This window comes from Lolium perenne, chromosome 5, assembly GCF_019359855.2.
Source record: "Lolium perenne isolate Kyuss_39 chromosome 5, Kyuss_2.0, whole genome shotgun sequence".
NCBI classification, from domain to species: Eukaryota; Viridiplantae; Streptophyta; class Magnoliopsida; order Poales; family Poaceae; genus Lolium; species Lolium perenne.
This window is the reverse complement of record NC_067248.2, coordinates 256,666,894-256,676,627: the sequence shown is the minus strand read 5'-3', so window position 1 is coordinate 256,676,627 and position 9,734 is coordinate 256,666,894.

The window sequence follows — 9,734 nt, the reverse complement described above, 5'->3', positions numbered from 1 at the left end:
AGCTTGTTTGTTCCGACGCGGGAGAGGTCCTAGACGTTTGAATACTGACACATCTGCCGCGTACTTCTTCCTTGATCTACACTCTGGGCAGCTTTCGATTGTCGGCAATCGGCTCATTCCTGAGTCCCAGCAATGTTTAAAGAACGGGCAGTCCCAGTGCCGGTCCACGTCCTCTTGCTCGTTTGACCTTCCCCTGGTACGGCGCTCATATCCTTCGTCATCTCTATTATACCGACGATACTTTCTATCGTTTACGTTAGGCCGATGAGCTACGTCATCGGCTGTATCATACCGTCGGCGTTGGTCATGCTGATGTTCATATTTGTTAAGAAGGTGCTCTGAGAGTGGTCGCTGGTACCGCACGCTTCTCACTTGATCCTCAGTCACGTACCGTTTGTCATCGTATCGAGGCCGATCGCGAGAACCGGCCTCCTCCTTGTCCTTGCCACGAGAACGACTGCTCTCTTCTCTGTCACTGCCAGAGTGGTATGCAGGCCCTGCCATGTTGATACTGAACGAGAAATCTGGCTGGCGCCTCGCAGGGTAACTACACTCCACCATGTTGACAGCAGGGAACGGTTGCGTGTCCACTTTCATGGCATACTGGCTGAAAATAAGACGGCCTTGTTCTATCGCCATTTGGATCTGCTGACGCAACACTTTGCAGTCGCTGGTGGTATGTGTGAACGAATGATGCCACTTGCAGTATGGCCTTCCGTTCGTCTCTTGGGCCGTAGGGACTCTATGGCCGTCGGGTAACTTCAGCTGCTTCTCTTTAAGCAAGAGATCGAAAATCTGCTCAGCTTTGCTCACGTCGAAGTCGAACCCTCTTGCAGGACCTTGTGGTTTAACCCACTTGCAGGATACGGGGTTTGCCCCCCGAGCCCATTCAGCCACAGCCACTTCCTGATCTCCTGCCGAATCTTCATCTTCTTCTACCTCGATCAGGCTTACTGGGCGTTTAAACTTGTCCTGGTACAATTCTGGATGGCGCTGTTCATACAATGATAGTTTCTGCACCATGTGCGCCAGGGAGGTATACTCTGCCTGAGAAGCCATGTCCTTGATTGGTGATGCAAGACCTACCACTGCCAAATCAACGGCCTCTTTCTCATTTAACCGAGCCGAATAGCATCGGTTCCTCACAGTTCTGAAGCGCTGAATGTACTCTGACACTGTCTCTCCACGCCTCTGTCGCACTTGTGCCAAATCGGCAATGCCAGCTTCGGAAGAATCTGAGTGATATTGTACGTGGAGCTGTTCTTCCATCTGCTTCCACGTCCGGATTGAGTCTGGGGGCAGTGAGGTGTACCACCCAAAAGCCGATCCTGTGAGAGACTGCGCGAAAAATCTCATGCGTAGCTGGTCCGATGCTGAGATCATGCCCAACTGTGCCAAATATCGGCTCACGTGTTCAATTGAGCTAGAACCTTCTGACCCACTGAACTTTGAGAACTCTGGGAGCCGATATTTAGGTGGCAGTGGTATTAGATCGTACTCATTAGGATACGGCTTGGAATAGCCGATTGCCCTTCTCTTTGGCACCATGCCGAACTGGTCTCTCAAGATCGCACTGATCTGGTCCACTGTCGGAGCTGCGGGGGCCGAACTTTGCTGATCTGCTGCAGTGGCGTACTTGGCTAGCCACGCCTGTTTATCGGCGTCTCCCTCAGCAATTCCTCCTGTGACTCCAGAAATTCCTCCTGTGGCTCCAGAAATTCCTCATGTGGCTCCAGAAATTCCTCCTGCTGTAATCTGGTTCGTGAGCGCCAAATTGTTGCAATCTGGCACATATATGCACGTGTATCCGTGCGGGATTTCCTTAGGTGGCTCCAGCATGAACTGGTAATCAGCAGGATCGCCTCCAATCTTGTGGACGACGAAAGCCGGCGAACCCCGCGGCTCTGGAGCCGTAAGCGCGAACGGTAGCGGCGGTCTGGTCTGGAACGACAGTTCTCCCTGGTGAGTTCCTAGGACCGGGCCTGACGGGGAGTATTGGTGCTTCATTATTTCCTGAACCACGCGGACCGCGACGCGCTCCAAAGTGTTCACTAGGCTCTCAGAGTGCCGATGAAGAGAATGAGCTGTCATATAGTTAAGTTCTTGGCGCAGAGCTCTGGTGCGCTCCTCTGAAGGGGTAGACAGATCTACTCCATCAAGAGCACCATCGGGTGAGAACCCTTTCCACCTGATGCCATGTGAACGGGTCTTTGTGAAAGAGCCGATGAGATCGGCTTCGAAGATGGATTTGATCTCATCATACTTCTTCTTGAACTCCTCAGGCAGCTCTTCGTACTTGACCGGCTCGTCCGCCATCTCAGAGGAAGATGTCGCTGCCGTTGTTGCCGATCGTCCCACCGGCGTGCGAGAATGTGTTGCCGTCGAAACCCACCGGCGAGCAGCGACGAGCAACACCGTAGAGCCGGGAGGCTCCCAGATCGCGGCTGGCCCTGGTCCCTCGGGCGACGGCCCGCAATGCTCCTGGCACGCACGTCCGTTGCTGATGCAAGGGCGTGCCACCTGACCTATACCTGGTCAGGAAGGTGATGGATTGCTTCGACTTAATTTCCTGCATGGCAAACATGTAAACATTAAATACGAGCCCCGATCGGCTCTTAGGTTGTTCTGTGGATCGGCTCTAAGAGCCGATTGCCCCATGAAACACGATAGATTTTACATTAACATGGGGATCCTGCTTAATCAAAATCGAGCTAAACTAATCTACGATAGTCTAGGGTTTTCACCGCATAACTGGAACATCCTATGCGTAATTGAGCCTAGCAGATACGTAAGATGATAGGAAAACTAGCCCCAAAGAGGCCTAAAAACCAGCATGAAGCTGATCCCCGGAACAATCCCTTTAGGAATTCATTAACCACACCTCACACACTACCGGATCGTTCAACCCGTTTATAAGGCCTAACTATGCGGATATCAAACCAATCCTTGAAGAACAAGGAGCAACTATAACAGATTAGATCTACTAGCTAATGATCAAGCAAGATGCTGCCCTTACACCGAGCGTAGGTGTAAGGGCAGCCAGATATTGAGGGATAGCGTATCTAAACAAGTACATCGTGAAAGTATCGACGTCAACACCAAAACACCTGCGATAAGGGTGTTGCTCGCCATCAAAAAGGCTTCAGCACGAGCAACACCAAGAACGAATAAACCGATACTGCCTAGATCGCGCAATGCAATCTAGGCAGCATGATGCTTACCCGGGAGAAACCCTCGAAACAAGGGGTGGCGATGCGCCTAGATTGATTTGTTGTGAACGTGATCGTCCTCCTTTCTCAATAACCCTAGATACATCTTTATAGTCCGTAGACTTTCTAATTTGGGAATAACCCCAACCGTACACGAGCTAAACTCTGTTTTAATCCTAACCGACACGGAACCTACTATAAATTATAGATACACGGGCCACCTGGCCCAAACTTCGTGTACAAGGCTGATTCATGTATATCTTCCGCGTCTATTCTTCCAGCCCATCTTCACCACGGCCCACCTTCTAATCCGGTTAAATTCTGGTGATAACACGAGTTACAAATATGAGCAACCGAACCAGTATCAAATACCCAGGTACTAGTACGAGAACCAGTAAGATAAACATCTATAACATGTATATCAGATATACCTTCTTTCTTCTTCTTGACAGGGCCGCTATTCAGATCAGCCAAATACTTGGAGCAATTACGCTTCCAGTGTCCCTTCTACTTGCAGTAATAGCACTCACCATCAGGCTTAGGGCCATTCTTAGGTTTCATAGGAGGCGTGGCAGCTTTCTTGCCACCCTTCTTGAATTTACCTTTAGACTCGCCCTGTTTCTTGAAACTGGTGGTCTTGTTGACCATCAACACTTGGTGCTCTTTCTTGATCTCAATCTCAGCAGATTTTAGCATGGCGAAGAGTTCAGGTAACTCTTTGTTCATGTTCTGCATATTGTAGTTCATCACAAAGTTCTTGTAACTAGGTGGCAGTGATTGAAGGACACGATTAATCCCCAGTCTGTTAGGAATCACTATTCCCAAGTCACTGAGTTTCTTCGCATGCCCGGTCATGGCGAGCATGTGCTCACTAACGGAGCTGCCTTCTTCCATCATGCAGCTGAAGAAGTGTTTCGATGCTTCATAGCATTCCACGGCCGCATGAGTTTCAAAGATAACTTTCAGCTCATTGACTAACTCATGAGGATCGTGGTGCTCAAAACGTTTTTGAAGATCGGCTTCCAGACTGCATAGGATGGCACACTGAACTCTAGAGTACCAAGTTTTTCGAGTCGCGTAAACATTCTTTACTTCATCGGTTTCAGTTTCTGCAGGAGGGTCACCTAGCGGTGCATCAAGCACATATTGCAGGTTTCCACCAGCTAGGAAAATCCTCACATGACGGAACCAGTCGGTGAAGTTGCTACCGTTGCTCTTAAGCTTTTCTTTCTCTAAGAACTGGTTAAAGTTGATTGGGGACGCCATATCTACAACATATATTTGCAATAGTTTAGACTAATGTTTATGACAAATTGAGTTCAAATTTTAATTCAACAAAATTAAAAACTAGGTGAACTCCCACTCAAAACAATATCCCTCGAATTGTCTTAGTGATCACACAAACCAAATCCACCACACCAAGTCCGATCATCACGAGACAAGATGTAACTTCAATGGCGACACTCAAAGTGTTCATCATATCAATCATATGATTCATGCTCTACCTTTCGGTATCACGTGTTCCGAGACCATGTCTGTACATGCTAGGCTCGTCAAGGCAACCTTAGTATCCGCATGTGCAAAACTGGCTTGCACCCGTTGTATGCACTTGTTGATTCTATCACACCCGATCATCACGAGATGCTTCGAAATGACAAGTCTTGGCAACGGTGCTACTAAGGATGAACACTTTATTATCTTGATATTTTAGTGAGAGGGATCATCTTATAATGCTACCGTCGCGATCTAAGCAAAATAAGATGCATAAAAGGATTAACATCACATGCAGTTCATATGTGATATGATATGGCCCCTTTGTCTTTGCGCCTTTGATCTTCATCTCCAAAGCACGGACATGATCTCCATCATCAACGGGCATGATCTCCATCATCATCGGCGTAGCGTCAAGGTCAATAGCGCCGTCTTCATGATTGTTCTCCCATGTAGCAACTATTACAACTTCTTTGAAATACTACTCAACATGAAATTTAAAGACAACCATAAGGCTCCTGCCGGTTGTCACAATACAATAATGATCATCTCATACATATTTATCATCACATTATGGCCATATCACATCACCAAACCCTGCAAAAACAAGTTAGACGTCTCTAATTTGGTTTGCATATTTTACGTGGTTTAGGGTTTTCGAGTGAGATCTAATCTACCTACGAACATGAACCACAACGGTGATACCAGTGTTGTCAATAGAAGAGTAAATTGAATCTTCACTATAGTAGGAGAGACAGACACCCGCAAAGCCATTTATGCAATACAAGTTGCATGTCGAGCGTGGAGCAAATCTCATGAACGCGGTCATGTAAAGTTAGCCCGAGCCGCTTCATCCCACTATGCCACAAAGATGCAAAGTACTCAAACTAAAGACAACATAAGCATCAACGCCCACAAAACAATTATGTTCTACTCATGCAACCATCTATGCATAGTGTCGTTGCCTAATCGACGGTACCTCGGAGGAGGGATCCTCACGAGGGGAATAAGAAGTAGGGGCCATAGGGCGGAGTGCTCTCGGGACGGTGGTACGCGATTTACCTAGCTTCGGAACACCTGCACGATGACATGGCCTACTGCTGCTTGTCTGGAATTATCTGGGCGCTTTCGCGTGGTTACAATGAGTTGTTGTTCTGCCTCTAGGGCTCCCAGGATCCGGATTATAAAGGCGCACGGATATAGGGTTTACATGGAGAGTCCTAGCCGGATTACAGGTTGCCTAACTACGGTACATTGTCTTGCCGTGTACGTCAAGGATCCACCTTCCCTTGTACGCCGTACCAGATCCGGGTTCTGCGGTGACCCAGCATACCACTGCATGTTGTTGTATACAAGTCGTTGATATGATCTTTGTGAAGGGACTTCTTCACAAATTGCCATATCCCTCAGAGTGGTACAACAGAAACATTGCAGGTCATAACACTCCACATATTATTACAAACATTGTCTTAACAAGTTGGTATTCTCACAGGTCCTATGAGAACACCCTAAGATACTACTTAAGCACGATTACAACTTATAACCATATATAAAAGAGAGTTCAACAACTTATTTAGGTAAGTTCTACGTTGCTCGGCTCTATGATGCTAGGGTATATCACTACTCCTCCACCTCCGTGTCATCGGGTCCGTAGACTATCCCATAGTCTACTCCTTCCACTCCGCCGGTAAGATCGGGTTCCTCGTAGACCAGCTCGTATCTTCCTTCTGGTGCTCCATCGTTGATGGCCTCCACTTCCGGATCACAGTCTAGCAAGGGTGTCGAAAGAAAGTGAGTACAGAGGTACTCAGCAAGTTCTAAAAGAGTAAAAGGTGTTTGATGCACTAACTACGACCATTGATCAGGAAATCGCAGGTCAATGCATGTTTTGCAATCATTTCTTCAAAAGGTTGCTTTTATTATGAAAACTATGCCCGTCAGTCTTCACAGGTTGACTAGAACTTCGTGGAGTTCCTTTCCTGCCGCGTTCGCAGCTCCCTTCCCGGAACAAGGAGTGACAGCCACAATTTGATACACTCTGTAGAGGTGCGTTACTTTTCCCACAAGAGATCCCACCCTTTTTGCCATCCGCAGGGACTATCCCCCGTTCACACTTCCTTTGGTGTGAGGCCAGGTATAAAGATCCAAGCCCACACCGCCTTCTCCGCGACTGCAAACCCACCCTTTTGTCCGACCCTACACCCCCAGTAGACTTCTTCCGATAATACGGCTTTACTCACGGTGTACTCCGGACAATCCATCATAGACCGTAGAGCTATCATCACTAATGGATGGGGATTTAAAAGGCTATCCCAACCTACGGCAGTGCCTCCAACACCCCGCAGCTCTACCAGTCCGTTGGCGTCCAGAAGGGAAAAGATACGGCTGGCTTCCCCAGAGCCATTATAGATCTCATGGTTAACATGGTTTGTACGGCGCTAGAATCACTGGACGACATTGGTGGTTAATCCTAGGTTAATATAACCCATGCAATGGAACCTCCACCATATCAACACATACCATGGTTCCATTGCTAGCCACATAGTCATATTGATAGTTGGAAAGTAACATTTTATTTGCGATGCAGGAATGATAAGTATATAGCTTTGCAGTAAAATGATAGAAAATACTCAAGTTGATATGAACAAGGGTGAACTTGCCTGTGGACTGCGAGATAGTGCAGTTCAATGCAGTTGATGGAACCTGGACCTCGGGTTCTGTAAGAAGCATCATTGTCCGGTAAGGACAATGTTATAAAATCCAAATAATGCAATCATGGATGTATTAATTTATGTTGAATCCCTTTACCCCAATGAGTTATTGCAATTTAGGGTTGAGTTAAGATTTATGCCTTTGGCAGTAACTTGCAATTGCTTTAATGTGTAAACCACTTTAATTCTCATAAAGTAAAATAATTCAAAGTAAAACTACTTTACTTGGTGATTCATTATTCATTCCAAAAAAATGAGTTGAAATAAAAGAGTTGCCTCTATATTTTTGGAATAAATAGGGAATAGAGTATTTGTCTTTGAAAAATACCTTTCTCAATAGAAATGACTTGGAATAATAGAATTTCATTTTGAAATGTTTGAAAATAAGTATTTGAACTTATTTGATATTTTTCCTTGATTTTTAAATACAAGGAAATAATAGTTTGGAATTCCAAGTTATTATTTTAAATTCATCAAATTCATAAATTTGAATTTGTTTCTTAAATTCTATTTCATATTTTATTCTGGTTAAGAATAATTTTTCATTTACTAATCCAATTTTTAATGGATTTTTAGAGTTGTATTTTATTTACTAAAAATTGGTGAAATTATGGCCTTTTTCTTATTTGTAAAATGACCAGAATACCCCTGGCCCCTATTGGCTAGCCCACTAACTAAGGCCCATGGGACAACCCACTAAGGCTTGCCCCATAGTGGCTCGGTGGCGCCGAAGCGGCCATCCTCGCTCACTTCACTCATCTCTCTCACTCGCTCGCCCTAACCCTAATCCTCTGGCGACTCCCGTGGCGATGGCGTCGCCGCCATGGCCGCCGCCGTGCTCCGGCCATCTCCTGGCCTCCCTACCTTCGCCACCTACCTAATCTGGACTGCCGCGAGACGATCTGTCGATCTGTCCGCGTGGTTTCTCCGATTTCCTCCTCTCCTGGCGAATCGCCTCCTCTCTAGATCCACTGGAGAATCGCCTCGGCGATTTGGTGGTCTCCGGTGAACTCTCGTCCTCACCGTCGACGTGCGCGCCCCCTGAGACCGACCTGGTGCAGTGCTGCTTGCAGTACCAGTGCCGTCGTCTCCGTGCCGTGCTGCTGTGGTGGTGTTCGTGCTCGTCGGCGTAACGCCGGCGTCTACCCTGGGTTTTGCAGCTGCTATGGCCGTGCGAGCACTGCCTCGCCATGCCATAGCCTCTGCCACCAGGCGCATGTAAGTGATCCGCTCCTTCTCCTTCTCCTCTCCATGCCTGTGCACCTCCCAAGCTACTGTGCTTCTTCTTCCTCCTGTTCTACTGCTCTCTGGTGATCCTGTGATCACATAAATCCTTGCAATTTCTGCCTAAGCTACCCGTGCTTTCATTTTCTGCAAGCTATAGCCATTTTACCAGTCTCTGGTACTGGCCAGTGTTGCTTTGCTTGCTGTACATGCTATTTGTTGCTTGCCTACTGCTCCTAGCATGCTCATATCTTGCTATGCTATACTGTGCTTGCTTATGAGCTTGCTATGCCATGCTGTTCATGCTTATGGGCTTGCTATGCTTACTGGCAATCTACACTTGCTTGTCTAGGTGTACTGCTGTGCATCAGTGGCACTTGTGAGTGCCAGTGGTGCCTGTGAGGTGCTTCTGTGCTTGCTGTGTGAGCCATTGATCCATTGGATCAACCATTTCTTGTTGGCTAGCTTATCTGTGTGGCTTGACTTGGTTCAATTGATCCATTTGATCAATTAAATGTCAATGGTTGGTGATTGATTAATCCTGTGGCTAAGTGAATCATTTTCCTTGTTGATGCTGATGCTCAAGCATCACTAGGCTTACTGTATACATGTGCTGTTGCTTATCCTAGCTCACTGGACTTGATCCAGTGGCTATGATGCAGTGACTTGTGCTGTGTTGCCTCACAGTGTGCTACTGTCAATAAATAGCATGGATCTGTTTTATATTCACGCTTGAATAATTAATTCATGATGAACTGCTTATGCAGTGATGATTTAAATGACTTGCTTGTATATGAATTTGCTGTTCATGATTATTTAACAAGCAAATGAATCTGAATCCAACTCTGGATAATGATGTTCTGTATTTGGCTTTACTTTAAATGGTGCTAAGTGTGATGTGACCTTAGTAGCATTGCTACTGATTGGTTGCTCACCTGTTTGGTTGGATCTTGTGGGCTACTCAACTTTGCTTGCATGTTTGGGGATCATACTAGATATGAATGCCAATATGCTTGCCTGATGAAATCTAGGGTTTTACTGTGGTTATGTGCCTAGGATTTTCTGTGTAGTCTTTACTAGCTGCTAATTATTGCAATAC